The following is a 22,312-nucleotide window of genomic DNA, read 5'->3' on the forward strand; positions in this document are numbered from 1 at the left end:
TTTTCTCTCCTTCGTCTCCTCTTTCCAATTGGGAACAAAATTGATACGAAAAATAAAGATTTACATGAATGTGTGGGGTTTTGGGGAGGGATAGAAAGGATGCAAACACGTTATTTTTCTTCAGAAGTTAGTTACAGAAGTCAGGCATTTGCCACAAAATAAAGAATGAGAGTCTGCCCTGAAAGAGAATTTGAATCTTCGTTGTTTGTGCCTAACTGTGAGACTGTGGGCAAGTTATTTAGTGTTATTGAAACTCAGGTTGAGATAAGGAGAATATATCCTACAAAGATCTGTTGGGATAATTTAAGAAATAATCCATTTGAGAAGGACTAACATATATCTTGTGCTCAATAAATTCAAGTTCCTTTTCTTCATTTCCTTGTGCATTCTTAATAACATCTTGTGCTTTGACACAAAGTCTATTCTTATGTTGGTAATTATGACTTCAAAAGGTTTATTTAAATTAATGAGCTATGATGTTATGAAATAGCAAATTTTAAATAAATATTTTTATTTTAAATTAATATTGTCTTAATTTCAAATAAATGCATTTTATACTTTTTATTTAAATATTTACATTATTGAAAAAGCATGTTTCTTTTCTAACACTAATACAAACATTTTTATAGTTATTGTCTGTGTCTTGAGAAACTGCACAGGTATTTATTCTTTATTTTATTCTTTATAATCTTTAAATCTTTATAATTCTTTAAAATCTGAAATTCACAAACTTATTCCCTTAAATTTTTGAAACACAGTGTTCTCTCTTAAATGTCAGTATGTACTCAGAGAGCATAGATCTGCCAGTGAAACTTAGGTTTCCCTGATGATGAGTGATATTGAGCATCTTTATTGAGCATCTTTGCATGTGTCTCTTGGCCATAGGTAGTATAGCTCACCTATAAAACAGTTGAGCAAAATACGTGACCTTATCTTAACTAAAAAGATGACACTGACTGCCGAAAAAGAGTTTCCCGGTTCACAAGACAGCCTCTCTTTTCCTTGTCAGTGTTTCCCACTTAACCTGAGTTTCTTTCTTCTTATTGTTTTAACATAGTTTATTGTCAGGTTAGCTAAAATACAGCGTATACAGTGGAATCGTGGCTTTGGGAGTAGATTCCTATGATTAGTCACTTACAAACGACACCCAGTGCTCATCCCAACAAGTGCCTTCCTCAATGTCCATCATCCATTTCCCCCTCTCCCTCACTGCCCCCCATCAACCCTCAGTTTGTTTTCTGTATTTAAGAATATCGTATGGTTTGTCTCCCTCTCTGTTTGAAACTATTTTTTTCTCTTACTTCCCCCATGGTCTTCTGTTAAGTTTTTCAAATTCCACATATCAGTGAAAACATATGATATTTATTTTTCTCTGCCTGACTTATTTCACTTAGCATAATACCCTCCAGTTGCATCCACGTTGTTGGAAACGGCCATATTTCATCCTTTCTCACTGTCAAGTAACATTCCATTGTATATACAAACCACATATTCTTTATCCATTCATCAGTTGATGGTCATTTGGGCTCTTTCCACAATTTGGCTATTGTGGATAGTGCTGCTATAAACATTGGGGTACATGTGCCCTGTGAATCAGCACTCTTGTATCCTTTGGATAAATTCCTAATAGTGATATTCTTGGACATAGGGTAATTCTATTTTTAATTTTTTGGAGGGGAACCTCCACACTGTTTTCCAGAGTGGCTGCACCAGTTTGCATTCTCGCCAACAGTGCAAGAGGGTTCCCATTTCGCCACATCCTCACCAACATCTGTTGTTTCCTGAGTTGTTAATTCTAGCCACTCTGACCACTGTGAGGTGGTATTGAAGATGTAATCATCAAGAGAGTATAGTATTGGCACAAAAACAGACACATAGACCAATGGAATAGAATAGAGAGCTCAGAATTGGGCCCGCAAACATATGGCCAACAAATCTTTGGCAAAACAGGAAAGAGTATTTAATGGAAAAAAAAAAAGACAGTCTCTTTAGCAAATGCTGCTGGGAGAACTGGACAGCAACATGCAGAAGAATGAAACTGGACCACTTTTTTTACATCATACACGAAAACAAGCTCAAAATGGATGAAAGACCTAAAGGTGAGACAAGAAACCATCAAAAACCTAGAGGAGAAAACAGGCAATAACTTCTTTGACTTCAGCTGTGGCAACTTCTTACTTGACACATCTCTGAAGGCAAGGGGAATGAAAGCAAAAATGAACTATTGGGACCTCATCAAGATAAAAAGTTTCTGCACTGCAAAGGAAGCAATCAACAAAACTATAAGGCAACCAATGGAATGGGAGAAGAGATACTGGCAAATGACATATCAAATAAAGGGTTGGTATCCAAAAGTCTATAAAGAACTTACCAAACTCAACACCCAAAAAACAAATGAATTAAAACAAGTGAAGAAATGGGCAGAAGACATGAATAGACACTTTTCCAAAGAAGACATCCAGATGGCCAAGAGACACATGCAAAGATGCTCAATATCACTCATCATCCGGGAAACCTAAGTTTCACTGGCAGTTCTATGCTCTGGAAAACTGAGTACATACTGACATTTAAGAGAGAACACTGTGTTTCAAAAATTTAAGGGAATAAGTTTGTGAATTTCAGATTTTAAATAAGATGCAAATACTAAAAAATAAGCAAAAAGTGCACAAATCCACAGGCCCAAGATTCAGAGTAAAATCGAGCTCTCCATAACATAGACCCTTTATTTACTTGACACATTTATTCAATATTTTGACAAATATTACTTGACAAATATTTTTTAGCTACTCTTGTGCCATATACACCATGTGATAACTGTGGCATAGGTATCTTAAAGTACAGTTATTGAAAATAAAATTAAAATGTAGAGCAAGGGATTTTTGTGACTATTTCAGCATCACTAAGTACTAAAATTAGGTCATAAATTAGATAACATTTATTGGATTTTTTTCCTTTATGATAACTAGAATGTATGTTGAAATCAATTCTCAAACATAGCCTGGTATGTTTCAGCCATATGAATGTTCATTCCACACATTCTTAAATAAAAGCTTCAAGATGCCTTAAGCTCCTTGTGTGAAATTTTTGTGCGTTCTCTACAAAGAATTTCAACTTTACAAATTGCTTTTTCATTGAGCGCACCAGTTTTTACTAACTTTATAGCCAAACATGTAGCCCAAATCATTTTCTCATGGATGTCATACTCGTGTTCCTTTTTGTAGCTATTTTAAATTTTGGTTTGTTGTAGTGCATCCCATTTGCAAGTATAATTCTTTTTATCTCCCCTTGGGATTAGAACCCTTTATTCTCACCAAGTATTGAAGTCAAAACTGAATATTCTGGAGTTCTTCAGAATTGAACATATAATTTGATAATTGGATCAACAGGGGAAAAAATGTAGTGCGTTCCACCCCTTACTTTATTCCTGAAATGTTCATTCAGCAGGTTGTGTCCAACCTACACTTTCAGTTAAAAAGTTTCCTTCTCACTTCCTTTGTCTCTTCAGTGGCCTCAGTCAGCTCCATTCTCTTCTATTCACTTTTTTTTAATTATTTAAAATAGGAAGGACTAAAACCTCCACAAATTTTATGTATATAAGAATCAAAAAAATTATAGAGTACCCAAGACCCCACTATTCAACTCAAAGTTAACAGTCTGCAACATTCCATGTCTTTTCCCAATTCTACCTCTCACCTCCCCACCACAAAGTAATCCCTTAAGGCACTTTGTTCTTCTCTTTCCTTTGTTTCCCATAATTTGATGAGTACACATGACTCTAAAAATATATCCTTAGTCATGACTTCATTTTTGAACTTTATAAAATCTCGTTGGCCTTTTTTCCCCTCAACTTAATATCCTTAAGACTTATCCATTCTCATGCACATAAAATACAGATCATGGATTTTCCACAGTTGTCTAGACCTATTCTGTGAGAACAAATCATACCTCAGTTACCCTAATTGATGAACATTATGGATTGTTTCAACTTAGGTGCCATTATGACCGAGACTGCTATGCATATTTTTGCTGGAGAATGTTCCTAGAAGCAGGATTGCTAGATAGTAGGGAAGGTGAATGTTCAATTTGACCAGGTAACACCAAACTCTTTTCCAAAGTACCTGTTATAAAATATAACTAGTGGTCATGAACTGAATAGTAGATGTTTTACCTCCCCACTAGCACTTTGTAATGAAAAACAAAGTCTAGAATATGAGGAAAGAAAACCTGCTTGGTTTCCCTGGGAAAGTTAATCTCATGCTTCAATTTCCTGATACATAAAGTAGGTCACAGTGTGTTGTGAGATTTAAATTATTTTTTTTAACCTTTATTCATTTTTGAGAGAGACAGACAGATAGAGTGTGAGTGGGGGAGGGGCAGAGAGAGAGAGAGAGGGAGACACAGAATCTGAAGCAGGCTCCAGGCTCTGAGCTGTCAGCACAGAGCCCAGTGAGGGGCTGGAACTCACAGAAGCGTGAGATCATGACCTGAGCTAAAGTCGGACGATTAACCGACTGAGCCACCCAGGCGCCCCAAGGATTAAATTAGAGACAGAAAGAGAGAAAATGTGTGCGTGCATGACTCATGTGCAGGTAAAATTTTACTCATATAATGATATTACTTTTTATGATAATATGGTAAATTGTTTTGTTTTTCAACTAAAATCCTTCCAGCGTAAGTTGATGTTAAGGCATTTCTCTCTCCATCTTTTATATTTTATTCTTTCCTTTTCTGTTTGTCCTTTCTCTCTTGAGCTTCCTCTTTATTTTCTCCCCATTTCCCAATCCCTCTTAATCAGAACGTGACGCCATATAAAATGAAACACATTAGTTGCATGAGTTGAATACATGTTCGTTTTCCGATCTTTGTGAGGTTTTCCATTTGTTTTTTTGTTTGATTGTTTGCTTGTTTTTTTTTTTTAAATTTTTTTTTAATGTTTATTTATTTTTGAGACAGAGAGAGACAGAGCATGAACGGGGGAGGGTCAGAGAGAGGGAGACACAGAATCGGAAACAGGCTCCAGGCTCCGAGCTGTCAGCACAGAGCCCGACGCGGGGCTCGAACTCACGGACTGCGAGATCATGACCTGAGCCGAAGTCGGCCGCCCAACCGACTGAGCCACCCAGGCGCCCCTGTTTGCTTGTTTTTTAATAAAGAGGTTTGGCTGCACCAATTTGGTTACCGGCACGGAAGTTCACATGTAGAAGCTACTGTCCCTCTCTTAATGGGGTAGCCCAAGACAGATAAAGTCAAACTTGGCTTCCAGAAACTTCAGATGTATGTGTGTGTGTGTGTGTGTGTGTGTGTGTGTGTATTTCCCAACCCTTGCTCTTAGCGAAGTCAATAGACCACATGGGTGTTCTTCAGTGCTACACCAGGATGGGGCACATCTTGGACTGGAATGTAACAGCTTCAAGAGGTAACACCTTCCAACATCACACTGTTCTCCAAATTCAGACTTTTCTCAACAGCATTTCACATGACCAGGAGCTGTGAGTCTGGCGAGGTACCACTGTCCTCAAGAGTCTCCTCAAGTGCACTTACAGGTCTCTTTATGAGATCCTGGAATCTTTTGACTTGCACATTCTAGCAACATCGCATCATGGCAGCACAGGATCACTGTTATCTCCCCTCATGTCTGTCAATTATAGGTCAAATGAACACCCAAAGTAGGCAACTCCCTCATATCAACTCTCGTCATGGAGGTGAATGTTGGACCACAAAATGTCACGTCTACCTGGAATCCTAGAATATGACCTTATTTGGAAATGTAATTGTACAGATAGAATTAATTAGTAAAGATGAAGTCATGCTGCATTAGGATGGGCCTTAAATCCAACGGTGGGTGACTTTATAAGAAAAAGAGAGAGCACGTAGACAAGGCCACGTGAACACAGAGGCAGAGATTGGAGTTATACCACTATGGGTGGAGGAACGTTTGGAGCCAGAGACACTGGAATACCCAAGGGAAGATTCTTCTCTAGAGCCTTTGGGGGAACGAGGGCCCTCCTTACACCTGATTATAGACTTTCAGCCTCCAGAAATCTGAGAGAAAAAATTTCTGTTGTTTTTAAGATATCCATTTTGTAGTGATTTGCTATGGCAGCCTTAGCAGACAAATATAACAAGGGAACAGTGAAGCATACTCTGAGGCCAAAACGGAACACACACACACACACACACACACACACACGCACACACTATTTTGTGATTGTAATAGATAAAGACATTAATTAATATAGTATAGAAAAGAGCTGTAAATTACGGATCTGAAGAATGTGTGGGTGTAGTGTAGAAAAATGAGACAGGATTTTTAGCTCTGGACTTGCCCTTAAGCTGGAATCCAGAACAGCCACTCTGAAGCCAGTTGATCATTCCCTATTTTAAGTTACTCTTTATGTACTTTCGTGCAGACTGATTTTCCCCTCATGAGAGTGTATGTGATTCAAAGGAAAAATAGTCCCCCTTGAAGGATATCATTGGAGTGTACAGAACACATAATTCTCTGAAACTCCAGACATGCATTCCTTGACAGTTATTTACTAGCAGTTTTGAAGGCACAAACAGCTGTGAGTGACAAGCATCTGTCACAAATTCATCCAAGTTAATGGTGTTGAGGCTCAAACCCTGGCACCTTGTGACAAAGGTATGATACACACACGGGCAGTCTTTAAGACCCCTGCAAGTGGATGAATCTGGTGTGATACGGGACTTTTTGCCTTTGGAACCAGATAAAACTTATTCCTTGCAGTATCCTGGCCAATCTGTTAACATGTGATTCAGACTCAAATGTCACCATTGGGGTCATAATGGAAGGCAGTTTTGACTCATTTGACAAATCTGGCACCACATGGAAAGCTAAACATCATCCCCCTCTGACTCGCAGTGTCTTTGGGCTTCTATAAAAGAGAAGAAATAAGGAGTCCAGGTATGTGCCATTGGCAAACACTCTATGTCCCACTGGCCTCCACAGTGGACGTTGGTTGTAGCTAATTGCCATGTGGCACCACTATACTGTGAAACCCCTGGTTTGGCCAGTAAAGCTGATGGGTTTGCTTGGAACTGTCCTGTTGACTACAATCGCTGTAATGAAATACAGTTTGAGCATCTGATTTCTCACAAAGGTCGCCAAAAATCACAGCAATAATAGGAAAGCCCAAACCTATGCTTTCTAAAAGCTTAACGGTAAGTGTAAGCTCCCTCCCATCCCTTCCCTTACAAGACTCATCTCCACAACCACAGGCAGAATTCTGAGACAGTCGACGCACACTCAGTGAGGAAACACAGCCTTATAGTTCCCCTATGTCATGTCGAGAAACTGGATATTTGAACGTCAAACAACACTGAACTAAATCTGCATGCCTGGACTCTCAAACGCTAAAACCTGGGACCTCTGTGCTGCACCACCAGAGATGAAGGCAGCCAAGCTCCTCTGGAGTGAAGTGAACCAAACTAGAGAGGTTTCATTTCCCTGTGCGCGGGTCGGAAAGGTTTGATTTTCTCATTTACAGTTTATTAAAACATCTCAAAGTAGAGGAACAGTGCTTTGGATGGATAGTTTCTCCTATTCCTCATGAAAGTCATTTTACTCCTGTTATGACATTCCTCACCTTGCATTCTCTCTCTCTCTCTCTCTCTCTCTCTCTCTCTCTGAATGATTGTTCTGTCTAACAAAGGATGCTTGTAAGTTGGCCAACTGGCTCCTGCAGCCTGGGAGGGTCTTTAGGCAATGGGTGGGATCCCCATCATGCTCCATCCCGCGTAGGAGGCAGGCTGGCCAGAGAAAATTGTATGCAGAGCTCACATGGTCCCTGGCCCAGCATGGGAACCACACTGGACATTTCCTTCCACTGTGTCCTTTGGTCAGGGGATTTCAGCTGGACTCTGCACTCAGAGCCTCTGAAGGCTCCGTGCCTGCTCTCTCTACACCAGATACACCTGTATAGACTACAGCAAGCTTTGGTCTTAGGATGCGCTTCATATGCGTGTGTGTGTGTGTGTGTGTGTGTGTGTGTGTGAGACAGTGCGTGTGAGTATAGGTGACACACAATATTAATTCGTTTCAGGTGTACAACATCGTGATTCAACATCTCTAAATATTATGCTGTACTCACCACGCATGTAGTTACCTTCCATCACCATCGACTGCTGTTACAACACAATTGACTCTTTTCCCTATGCTGTAGCTTTTATTCAGGTAACTTATTCATTCCATAAACTGGAAGCCTGTATCTTGCCCTCCCTTTGAGCCATCGTGCCCATTCCCTTACCCCTCTTCTCTCTGGCAACCAGCAGCTTATTCTCTTTATTTACAGGTCTGTTTCTGCTTTCGGTTTGCTTGTTTATTTATTTGTTCTGTTTTTTAGAGTCCACGTAGATGTGAAATCATATGGTGTTTGTCTCTCTCTTATTTAATTGACTCAACATTACACCCTCTAGATCCATCTATGTTGTCACAAATGGCAAGGTTAGGTAGGATGCGTTTCTTAAACAGATAGTAAATTTAAACTAAGAATGTCTTCCTAACAAAGCTTTCCAAAATGATTCTATTTTCTTCTGTTTAGACCTTATTTTGTCTAGACCTTAGTTTTTTTCTCCTCCTGGTGACCTCTTGTGTTCCATTATAGTTACTGGCTTTCTAATCTCTTCCTACCAGCTTCTACTCAGCAGGTGGGATAAAGGACCACGTTATGGCGACATGGTGGTGAGCTCTCTGGATTGTGGAGTCTTCTGTGTGCTCTGGTTCCCGTCGAGATTACTCCTCACTCCTCATGAGGCCCAGCAGCAGCAACATGGACACCATCCCCAGCAGAAGCTTTTTGCAAGTATCCAATTACGGGTTAGACACCCTACGAGAAAATTGCATTCACCCAGCACCAGCCCAGAAGCAAAGTCTTATCTCAGCACTTCTCACACTAGCAGAGGGCAGTTTCCTCCATGGTGTGTAGCCAGTTGGGGTGATGAGCAATTCTCCCCCAAGAGCCTCCCGAGACAGCTGGTGACTGTGGTAGCAATGTCACTGCCTCAGTGTGCATGCCCATAAAAATGCGAGACTGGGGTACATGTCTAGGGCAGGGTTCGCCAAGCTTGTTTTCTCTTGCCTCTGTTGGGTCTCTCAAGGGACTGCTTAATCTCCACCCTCCTTCTTTAATGGTTCTTCCAACAGAGAAGCTGAAGATACTTCACCCAGCTGCTCAGTCATTATCTCTTTTCTCCCCAGTTTTAGAATAACTATACTTGGCCATTGCAATATGTTTGATAATTGTTATGTGTTCATACCAACTCCACTAGAAGCTGGAGAATTCTGTAGAAGTAAGGTGTGAGGGTTGGGAGTAATATCCAAACGCAGGTCATGAGGTCGTGTTACCTGGTTAGCTGTAGAAGGACTTAGCAAGGTCTCCCCAACGTAAGTATCCCTTTATAGACAAATGCTTTCCAGGATTGGAGAGGAAGGTGTCAAAAAGGAGTAAAGTGGAGAGAGCCCTGCTCTCATGGGGACAAGTGACTCTTTTGAGATAACAAGTCATAGGTTCTTCCAGAGTTTGTTTTTGGCATCTCTGTGACCACACTTCCGGTTTTCTTAGCAGCTCTTTATTAAGGAGGTTATTGTAGAGCACAGAGACAGAGTGAGATGTGTCATATGTCGTAAAGACTTTGGTTTAGAATTATTTACATTGTCCAGGGCAATACAGTGTCTTTATATTCTCTTAATCAACTCGATGAAATGGATTATTTAATGGCACAGTGATTTTTAAAGTCACCTTGTGTAACCAATGAAATTGAACAAAGAATCCACTTGTTCATATACTCAAATCAATAAGGAAACACTCTAGCTTACACTTCCATATATAGTACAAAATATGGTTTCCGTTAATGTAGTCAGAGAATCTAAAACTGAAATGCCCGGAAATCTGTTGGGGAATCACAGCCTATTTTTCACATAGTCTACTAAGTACAGAATCCATGTGATCAGGCAAACAATTTCTTTTTTTTCTTTCTTTTGGAGAAAGAGAGAGAGCACGAGGGGAGGAGGGGCAGAGGGAAAGAGAGAGAGAATCTTAAGCAGGCTCCACACTCAGTGCAAAGCCCAACACGGGGCTCAATCCCACCACCCTAGGATCACGACTTTGGCCAAAATCAAGAGCTGGACACTCAACCGATTGAGCCACTCAAGTGCCCCAGGCAAATGATTTCTTAGTGATTATTTCCTGTGACACAGCTCTCACTTCCTTTGCGGGTAAGACATTCCATTTCTGTGAAGTAGTACTGATGGAACAAATGGTTTCCCTTGTCTGTGTCGCCTTCTGGGTCACAGTACCTTACCTTTTATCTCAACTTGGGGCATTGGGTACAATTAACACCTAACTGATTCTTATTTGACACCCCTTCAAAATTTATGAACAACAATCATGTCTTTCCTTTTTCCCTAAGTTTTCAGATAAAAACACCTCAATTCCCTCAATAGCATCTCACATGATATCTGATTATGATGTATTGCACTTTTTTGTTGTTGTTTTTTATTGTTGTTTCTTTGTTCTGATTACTTTCTATCCGGCCAAGACTATTATGTTTTTAAACTGAAGGCCAGAAATATCTTCTCTTTCTTTGGATATTGTGGTTCTATACATGCATCCTAACATTGTTCTGACTTTGCACTCGTTTTAGATTCATTAAGGAACTCAAGTTTATCGTAGAAACATTGGAAAATGTACAGAAGCAGCAAGAAGATAGGTGCATTTGTTAGAAGATAAGGTCAATTGTCTAAAAGAGAGACCCAACATGACAGTAATTCAAGCAAGTTGAAAGTCTGTTTTTTTATTACATAAAATTCTGGGTAGGGACTTGAAGGCTGCTGTGGTAGTTCCCCAGTCGCCAGAGAACTTTCTATCACATTGCTCTCATCTACTCCCATGGAGATTCCATCTTGTTTTCAGGTTGGCTAAACTGCCTACCACCATGAAGTTTTAATTCCAGTGAACTGGAGGAGAGGAAGAGATATTAGGTCGATTCCTTTTATTTTTTAATTCTTTACTTATTTATTTATATTTTATTTTGTAGAGTGAGAGTGTGTGAGCAGGGGACAGGGGCAGAGGGAGAGAGAGAAGAGAGAACCTCAAGCAGGCTCCACACCCAGTGCAACACTTAGCTCAATCCCATGACCCTGGGATCATGACCAGAGCCAAAATCAAGAGTCAGACGCTTTACTGAATGAGCCACCCAGGTACCCCTAGGTGGATTGCTTTTAAAACAATAGTCAAGTATCACTTCTCTTCACTAATCATTGGCCAGAAGTTGGTCATATAGCAATACCTTGCTGTAAAGTATACTGCAAAGTGACCTCTAGCTAGTTGGGCAGCTACATTCCCAGCTCAAATTTTTCCATCTTGGGAGGGGGTAAGATGATGTCTTTTTTTTTTTTTTTAAGTTTATTTATTTATTTTGAGAGAGAGAGAGAGAGCACCAGCAAGGGAGGGGCAGAGAGAAGTAGAGACAGAATCCCAGCAGGGTCCGACCAAGGGCTGATGTGGGGCAGAGATTGAGAGTTGGATACTTAACTGACTGAGCCACCCAGGCACCCCAAGATTGTGTCTTAATACTTGGTATTAGTGTTTGATTTTATTTTCCTTCAGAAAATTTTCTTTTTTGATTTTTATTTAATTAGAATCAATTGTCATTTGCAGTTAGATTTAAAAAAAAAATTAACATTTATTTTTTGAGAGACAAAGAGTGAGTGGGGGAGGGGCAGAGAGAGAGGGAGTCACAGAATCCAAAGCAGGCTCCAGGCTCCGAGCTGTCAGCACAGAACCCGACTCAGGGTTGGAACTCACAAACGTTGAGATCATGACCTGAGCCGAAGTCGGACACTTAATCAACTGAGCCACCCAGGCGCCCCATAGTTTGATTTTTTTTTCACTCACTACCATATAGGGGACACTCTGTCAAATTACTGAAATATTTTTTCTACAATACATCTAGAGAAAGCTTATTGTTTAATTTATTAAGTGGTAATTATTTAACTGATTACAGGGAACTTAATTTTTCAGGTTTTTCCCCCTTTAAATAATCAGTAGAAAACATGTTGAACCAACGATAAATCATGGCCTACACTTTATCCCTAGAAAAACTTCACAGCAGATGAAATTCTAGGAAAATGTTTATGAAATTTATTCAAAAGAGAATTTTGTTTCATTTAAGAATTTCCTCCTTAGAAAAGGTGTATCTATCTGTATTCCTACCCTAAGTGCAAACATCATTTTTTCACTGTTCAAACACAGAGTCTCGCCAATAATACCCTAGCTAATTTAATAGTTGAACATCATATCTTCTTGTGAATTTGGCTTGAGTTCACGAGATATGAAGCATGTTACCAAGTCATGTTTGTAGCATGTTGCATTTGCAACAACTTTCTAATGCCCCCCCCCAACACTTTTTATCTGAAGGTTAAAGTCCTTAAAAAGTTTCGGAAGATCCCACATGGCGGAGCTTCTCACAACTCAGACCTTACCTCCTGCTATCATGCTGTTCTTTCCTCACTCCTTTGAAGTCACTTGGCTAAGCTCTCTTGTGGGTGCTCATCCTATGCCCAGAATGTTCTTGGGCCTAAATCTCCCAAGTGTACTCCTTCAATTTCATCAAAACACTTACTCGCTCAAATCTCATCAGCAGAATGTCCCTGATCACTGCTGGAAAAAGCAGACCTCCTTCCCTGCTACGCTCTCCCTCTGACTCCTATCCCTGTTTTACTTGCCCCGAAGTTCTTCCACACTGACATGTTGTGGTTGTTTATTTGTTACGTGTTCACTGTTGCTTCCGCTAGGGAGAATGCCCTGAAAACAGGAATTCTCTCTCTTTTGACTACTGCTGCCTGTCCAGTGTCCGGAACAGTGGATAATGTGGATGAGAAATAAATATATTTTTGCACGTAAGAAGAGCATTAAAGGCCATTGAAAGGTCATCAAGAATTAGGACTAAACCTTGACCACGTCCTCAAAAGGGAAATGTGATTGGAACTGGAGCAGTATAGTCTACTCTGGGCAAAGCACTAAGCAGAAGAATCAAGAAACAGTTGGGGGATAAGAGCTGATGCTGGGGTCGTAAGAGGAAGAACAAGTAGGTCAAGTTGAATTTGGTGATGGAAAGCCAGGGATGCCAAGCTGAGGAGTTTCGAGGCCTCTTTCAAAATCACAAACTATGAGTGATGATTCTAAATAAGCAATTACACTCATTCCAAAATTCTCAAGAGCAGCTCATTCAAATTCAAATCATTCTTCTTATGAAGCCAAAGGATTTCCCAGAATAAACGCATTCCTGGTGTTACACACTTCTCCAACGCATGCAACAAACAATTATTAGATGGCTACAGTCACATGTTTTCATTCTGTTGGTGAAGGCATCCTTTTAACGTTCTGTCTGCTTCCTAGTGATGACACTGTCTTAGGTCTCTAAGATGCCAGCCGCGTTCTTCCAGTATGTTCCTTGGCATGGTTGTCTATTTTCCAAAGACACATTTTAATTTGAAAGTCTATTTCTTGACACCAGTGCTTGATCTCTACATTGTGTTACCTAATTAAGCAAAGGTATTTTTTGCAAGTCATTGCTGACATTAGCAAGGCAGGTGGGGTACTGCGCTCCATGGTTCTAATTACATGTAAGCACCTCGTCCTATGAGCACTTTGAGGAATCAGTTTACTTTCAATGTTTCAGGGCTGTAGGGATGCTTACTTAACCAACTCTATTTTTCACTTTTTATAACTCTCTTTCCCTTTGAAAACATGATGCCCAAGAAATGCTTCTTCTTGCTAAAATGCTTTCAAGAAAGAAATGAGCATTCATAATAGTTGAAGATTTTTGTTGGAAGAAAAAAGTCATGTAAAAAATGAGGCATCTATAGAGGTGCCTGGGTGGCTCAGTCAGTTAAGCGCCAGACTCTTGGTTTCAGCTCAGGTCATGATCTCATGGTTCGTGGGTTCAAGGCCTGCATTGAGCTCCACGCTGACAGTGCAGAGCCTGCTGGGATTCTATAAATAAATAAATAAATAAATAAACAAACAAACTTTAAAAAAAGATGAGGCTTCTCTATATTCTACTTTCAAGGTATGATTAAAGTGAAGCTTGCAGCTATTTAATCGAATTTGTGAAAGCATTGGCCATACTGACCCGGCGTCCTCAAGCCATCCTTACTGTGACCTCTGCATAAGCGCCTGGATACTCACGCTGATTACAGATAACCCCCCACGTCACAGATCACATGTTTCACAGTGAAACTGAATCGTGTTGTGGCTTTTTTTTTTTTTACTGCCATATTGTCCAAGAAATATCCATAAAGGTCTCCTTACAGATATTTGGAATTGAATGGCATTCACAAATAGATGAATCTCTCAATTAACTGAATATATTTTCTGATTATCTCTGTCCTCCATCCTGAAGTGGGATGCTTATTTTCATATTTCTAAAGGAATAAAGTGCAAAAGTCATTGGACTTCCTAAAACGAAATATAGAGCAATGCAATGTACTTTTTTTTTTAACAAAACTTATGCTTGGCTCACGGGTTGCCTTCTTTTGTTAATAATAATCTCTTCGTATATTATTTGGACTTGCCTTGGTAGGTGGTCATACGTCTCTGAATAATGACCTCTTTTTTCCATTTTTTTCAGTCCTTCCATTTTATTTCTTTTCATTTCTCACCTGCTGTCCAAGACCTACATTTCAACCTTAAACAGAAGGGGTCAGGGCGCCTGGGTGGCTCAGTCGGTTAAGCGGCAGACTTCTGCTCAGGTCATGATCTCGCGGTCTGTGATTTCGAGCCCCGCGTCGGGCTCTGTACTGACAGCTCAGAGCCTGTAGTCTGTTTCGGATTCTGTGTTTCCCTCTCTCTCTGCCCCTTCCCCGCTCATGCTCTGTCTCTCTCTGTCTCAAAAATAAATAAACGTTAAAAAAAAAATTAAAAAAAAAGAAGGGGTCATCCCTTTCTTATTCTTTTTTTTAAAGTTTGGATGTTATTTTAATTTAGAGAGACAATGTGAGTGGGGGAGAAGGGCAGAGGGAGAGAGAGCAAGGATCCCAAACAGGCTCCATGCTCAGAATGGAGCCCAAAAGGGCTCTATCCTATGATCCTGGGATCATGACTTGAGATCAAGAGCCACCCAGGTACCCCTTTTTCAAAATATTTTTAATTTGGGTTCTTATTCTTTTATTTTTTTAATTTTTTTAACTTTTATTTGTTTATTTATTTTTAATATATGAAATTTATTGTCAAATTGGTTTCCATACAACACCCAGTGCTCATCCCAAAAGATGCCCTCCCACCCCCGCTTATTCTTTTAAAGAGACTTTTAAAGAGGATGCTCCAAATGTTACCATATTTACAATCATGTTGGCATATGATTTTATTTATTTTTTGAAATAAGATGCTTTAATCTCATCAAGGAAGTTTCCTTTTATTCCTTCTTTGACAAGGGTTTATATCATGAATTCATGTTGACTTTTCTCAAATGATTTGGTTGTATCTATTATAAAGATTATACTTTTCCTGTCATAATCGATTTAAGTTAAAATCTATATTATTCATTTCAAACTATTATTACAAACTCATATCCTGAGATAAACTTAAATTCATAGCTCAGGTGGAAGATTTGTAATTTTCTTTTTTATGTCAGGTTCATTGAGGTATAATTTATAAATAATAAAATACACTCTTCTTAGGTGTTCGGTTTTATGGGTTTTGACAAGTGTACACAATCACTTAACCACAATCAAAATACAGACTATTTGCATTACCCTCTCCAGTTTGTTATGACTTTTTAGTAGTGAATACCCTCTCCAAAACCCCAGCCCCTGGCAATATTGACATGTTTTGTATCCCTATAACCTTGTATTTTCTAGGTTTCCATGTAGAGATATTTTATGGGCTCATCCAATATGCAGTCTTTTGTCAGAAACTCTTGAACTTGTGAAAGCATTGGCCTAACTGACTCAGGGTCCTCAAGTCCTTCTTACTCCAACCTCTGCATAAATGTCTAGCTACTCGTGCTGATCGCAGATAACCCCCGATGTATCATCATACTTTGAAACTCATCCATGTTGTTGAATTATCAATCATCATTTCTTTTATATTTCTGAGTAGTATTCCATTGGATGGATGTGCGCCATTTTTTTATTCATGTACCAGTTGACAGATACCTTGCTGTTTCCAGCTTTCAATGAGGTTTTTTTGTTTGTTTGTTTTGTTTTGTTTTGTTGTTTGTTTGTTTGTTTCATTTCTCAGGGGCAGATTGAGAAGCGATATGGCTGGGTCATTGGAGATGAATACATTTAGCTCTAAGACTCCGTGAAGATTTGTTCCAAAGTGGCTGTGTCATTTTACAACCCAACAGCAATGTACTGTCATATCCTGTCTATAAATTTCTCTTTAAATGTATGTTTTTACAATAAAAGGCTATAGTAAACTCATCTGGTTACACATTTAAACATTTCATGTATAGTTATTTTATCTTCCATATCTGATATTCTTTTGATATCTGAATTCTCAAGAAGTCTAATTTTATCCTTTTTGTTTTTCCCAATTCTTACTTCTACTACTGCCTTGTAAGGCTGCTATTGCTAGTATAATGCTTTAATTGTAGGTTTTTTTGTTTGTTTTGTTTTGTTTTGTTTTGTTTTCCATTTTCCAGACACATTTCTCATTTGCCAGTAACCCAGGCCTGGGGTCTCCAAGGCAGCACATTTCCTTAGTTTTAACTTAATGGGATAGTTTGTGTTTTTCCTCCACCTCTAAGGATGAGCCCTGGGTTTAGTCCACAACATGGAGTGATTATCTATAATTCCCCTACCCAATCCCCATACTGCCCATCAACTTTAGCTCATTCTGTTGCTGCTCCTGCCTCTTCTGTTCCCTTCTTCCACATCTTCTTCCCCTTCTTCCTTCCCTTCTTCTTTTTCTGGTCCTTGGAGATTACCAATAACTCTTCAACCAACAATTCAACTCCCATAGCGGTGAGAGCTTCTGTCTACCAGTGAGCCTGCACAAGAATGCTCAAAGCAATTTTATTCATAGTAGCAAAAACTTGGAACAATGTAAATACCCATCAATGGATAATGGATAAATTCATAAGGGTATGTTCACAGAATGGAATTCTATACAGCAAGGAAGTTAGTAAATCACTGATACATGAATATCAGATACATATGCTGAGTGAGAGAAACCCGATACAAAAAGGTTATATTGCATTATTTCATTGCAGGAAGTTCCACAAAAGGCAAATCTAATCCACAATGACAATGTAAGAATATTATTACTTTGGGATTAGGGGTTGGAGGAAGACAATAGGGTGCCTCCAGTGTTGCAAGAAATATTCTGCATGTCAATCTGGTAGGTGGTTATACAGTATCCAAATAGATTAAAATCCATCAACCTATGCCTTTAAGATTAATGTATTTTACTTATATAGATTATACCTTGATTTAAAGAAAACTATAACCAAAAAGCAAACAAACAAAATAACTTATGGCGCGTAGGCATGTTTATAAAATGACAAATATTTAGCTAAGAAAGTTATGGAAAAAAGTAAAGCACAAATCTGTATCCTTGCACATTAATACTTGAAACACTCATTAATAGGGGCGCCTGGGTGGCGCAGTCGGTTAAGCGTCCGACTTCAGCCAGGTCACGATCTCGCGGTCCGTGAGTTCGAGCCCCGCGTCAGGCTCTGGGCTGATGGCCCGGAGCCTGGAGCCTGTTTCCGATTCTGTGTCTCCCTCTCTCTCTGCCCCTCCCCCGTTCATGCTCTGTCTCTCTCTGTCCCAAAAATAAATAAAAAACGTTGAAAAAAAATTAAAAAAAAAAAAAAAGAAACACTCATTAATAGAACGCTTTGAACTTGACTGAATCTCACTGTTTGGATGTGAATTATGTTTCTGTTTATTTGTCTTTCACATCTGAGAATCTTTTAGAGTTGAGTAATTGTGCCTACTTCAGCTGTACAGAAAGTGAAGGAAAGTACAGATATTCCCAGTGGGTGCAAAAATTTGGAAGTCTCCTTTAATTGAAAGTTTGAGCTTTTCAGCCTTATGGAGGCTCATGATATGTTCTGATTCCACATGCTCACTTAGTTTTCTTAAATGGTGTAGACACTGAGGGGGAAGAATTGTTAATCCAAGAAAGAGCTTATCAGAATACCATCTGTTTGGTGCTGTAGAATAGGATGCACACTCTTCATTTCACTTCTATGAGAAAACTTTTAAATTCTTATACATTCCTCCCTATTGAAAACCACTACTGTGTTTCAAGAAGCGCCGATGATTAACTAAATCAGAGATTTTTTTTCAACTTGTATCCATAAGGTATACTTAAATGCAACGGACAGAGGTAAAATCCATAATCAATCATTAAATGAAGCAATGTGATCATTTTGTTAATTAATACCTGACTAAATGCATACATCACATATGAATCACTCATACAGGTCACCAATAGGTAATGAAAATATAATTAATAACTAACAGAAACAAGCAATCCATCCTACCAGAAACATCAACAGGACTGACTGAACTTGATTCACTATAGTTTGCCCTTTGTTTTTTCTTCCCAGGGTTGTTGGGTTTTTTTCCCGCCACTTTTGAAATTACACCAATGAGAAGCCCTTTTTTCCTATTTTCTCCTGAGTTGTCTAGAACAGCCTTCCCTCCTCACATTTTTTTTCACTGAGAAGCAAATATTCTTCTTCTCAAATTGATAATATTTTCATATGAAAAATCGGGTATGTTTGGCAAACACACTATTCTGTTACAGATTAGTTTTGATTATCAAGGTTTAGGGTTAACTACATACATTGAACATTGCTGAAAACGATTTTCACAATGGAAACTGAACTCAGTTTATTTGCAATCCTATACAAACAGTTAAAGTTGGGCAACAAATATTAAAAGGAAAAAAAATCCTTTAGAAAGTATTTCAAAACAAAACTAACTAATAAGGTTTTAAATGAAAAAGAAATAGACATTGTCAATCTGGCCCAAGCCCCAGGATGAAAAGGCCTGGGCTAATCATTGTCCAGTTAATTTATTCATTTTTCCTCCCAAGTTGTTACTACTTCTGTCTTTTTTTAAATGAAGAAAACATTAAAGAATTACTACTTCTGTTGAAACTTGGTATCTATAGCTTATACCTTGTGATGTTAATTAAAAACATAATTTTTATGTACTTATCACAAAGGAAATATCATTTCATTAAAATCCAATTAGATTCGGACAATATCTGTAAAGACTACGGAATCACTGCTGTTTGAACACAGCCAGCTTTGTTCTGTTTTCATTACTTGAATAAAAGCAACCACAACAAACAATCAAAGAAAAAAAATTATTAATCTCTGAGGTTACAGACACTTGCATGTTGAGGAGTATTTTGTTAGGGAGGCAAACAAGATTTCATGTCTCTGAGAGCACGGTCTAGTTGACCTTATTTCTAACTTTCCTTATTTGTCTCTCCAAGGAAAATAACCTTCAGTCCAAAACATTGATGAGGCCTAGTTCAAAAGTTGTATGAGGGCCATTTCAAAATTAGCAAAAAATTATAAGGCTCTGCACTCATTAAAACACACACACACACACACACACACACACAAGCTAAAACCAGAAACACTTCAACATGTTTGTGGATTTTTACCGCACTCAACCTAGTAAGCTAAGGGTGCATTGAAGAATTGAAAAGTAGACATCTTAGGAACTGACCTTTAGTCCGAGGAATCCAAACAAGCGGACCCGGGGTGATCAGAAGTTAGCTCACTACTCTTGGCAAAGCTTGTTGGAAGAGGACTGCACTGAGTTTTTTGTGACAGGCTGAACACCATGCTGGCCACATATTACGAATTCAGTAAGTACCTCTTTCACAGAGAAAAGTCGTAAACAAGGATTTACTGTAAGTATTTTCGAGAGCTAGAACCGTGTGGTCTGAGGTGCCTCTGGCTCAGAATGGTTGGGGTGTTAGCACAGCTTAACACACACGGCCTGAGTTATGCCAGACAAATGAACTAAATGTGTGTAACTGGACGTTCTTCACTTGTAAAATGCCACTAATAACAGAACTTACTTCAGAGATGACTTGTGTATTAAGGGAGTATAAATTTAAAACATAACTAGAACCCTGTTTGACACACAACATTCAACACACTTGCTACTCTTTATTATTACCACTATTACTTTAAATTCTATGGAGATAATGAGACCTTATTTGTGAAGGGACGTGGGACAAAATAATTATGTGGTTTATAGGATTTTGTGCAAAACATATTAAATAATTAGAATAGCTTGAGAATTTTTTCCTTGAATTATTCAATTTAATAAAACTGCAACTGAGCTTACTATTTCATAATAATGTTATAGTATTCTTAAATACACCCCCTTCAGATGCTTGTTTCACCAAGTTTAAGATGAAAGGCGATTCATTGTATACGTGGTAGATAGTAACGTTTGAGGGATGGATGAATGGAGAAATGTTCAAGTAAATGGAAACAGATGTAAAAGTTTCTTTTAACTATGTCAGTGAAGTAGGGTCAACGTCAAAATTATCAAATTTCCCTCGAAAAGTATGCTCTTAAAATTCTTAAAATTGAACTAAATCTCACTGCTGCATCAAAATAGCTTTTGTGCAACAAAGAAAACTAGCAACAAAACAAGAGGCAATATACTGAAAGGAATAAGATACTTACAAATGGCGTATCCAACATGGGGTTAATATCCAAAATATATAAAGAACTTCTACAACTGACACCAAACAACCCAAACGATTGAGCTAAAAATGGGTAGAGGACCTGAATAGGTCCAAATAATTTCCAAAGAAAACATACAGATGACCAAAAGACGCATAAAAAGGTGCTGAACATCACTGATCATCAGGGAAATGCCAATTGAAACCACAGCGAGATACCACCTTATACCTGCTGGAATTGCTGAAATCAAACAGACAAGAAATAATGGGTGTTGTTGAAGATGTGGAGAAAAAGTGACTCTCATGCACTGTTTGAGGGAATATAAGTGGGTGAAGCCACTATGGAAAAGAGTATGGATGTTCCTCTAAAAATATAAATACCATATGATTCAATAATTCCACTATTGGATACTTACCCCCAAAGAGCAAAAACACTAATTTGAAAATATATATGCACCACATGTTTATTGTAGCATTATTTACAAGAGCCAAGAAATGAAAACAGCCTAAGTGTGCATGGATAAAGAAGATACTATATATATAATGCATATATATATATATAATTTATATAATGCATATATATTATGTATAAATGCATTCTATAAATATATATAATTTATATATATAAATTATATATATAACATATATAATTTATATTATATATAATTTATATATAATTTATAGTATCATATATATATAGTATCATGTGTGTACACACACACACACACACACACATGTACACACACAATGAAATATTGTGCAACCATAAAAAACCATGAGATCATGCCATTTGTGACAACATGAATGGACCTAGAGGGATTATGTTAAGTGAAATAAGTCAGACTGAAAAAGACAAGTACCACATGATTTCTTTCATATGCAGAATATAAAAACAAGAAAAAATGAATAAACAAAAAAACAGAATCAGACATGTAAATACAGAGAACAAACTGATGGTTGCCCGAGGGAAGGGGGATGAAGGGGTGGGCAGAATGGAGAGAGAATTTGAATCACTATGTTGTACATCTGAAACTAATGAAGCAATGTGTGTCAACTCCATTGAATTAAAAAAAAATTTTAAGAAAAAGAAAACATTACTTCAATATATTTTAATTTGTTTTCTTAAAGAATTAGGCTTTTTGCATTTATTTTATTTTATTACTGAAGAATAATTAACATACAGTGTTATATTAGTTTCAGGTGTACAATACAATGATTCAACAATTCTGTACATCGCTCATTGATTGAGTATAACCGTTAGTGAAATCTTTTTTTTTTTTTAATTTATATCCAAGTTAGTTAGCGTATAGTGCAACAATTTCAGGAGTAGATTCCTTAATGCCCCTTACCACCCCATTTAGCCCATCCACCCTCCCATAACCGCTCCAGTAATCCTCTGTCTGTTCTCCATATTTAAGAGTCTCTTATATAAGTTTTGCCCTGTCCCTGTTTTTATATTATTTTTGCTTCCCTTCCCTTGTGTTCATCTGGTTTGTCTCTTAAACTCCTCATATGAGTGAAGTCATATGATTTTTTTTTCAACGTTTTTTATTTATTTTGGGGACAGAGAGAGACAGAGCATGAACGGGGGAGGGGCAGAGAGGGAGGGAGAC

Source organism: Panthera uncia (assembly GCF_023721935.1).
Source record: "Panthera uncia isolate 11264 chromosome A3 unlocalized genomic scaffold, Puncia_PCG_1.0 HiC_scaffold_11, whole genome shotgun sequence".
Lineage (NCBI taxonomy): Eukaryota > Metazoa > Chordata > Mammalia > Carnivora > Felidae > Panthera > Panthera uncia.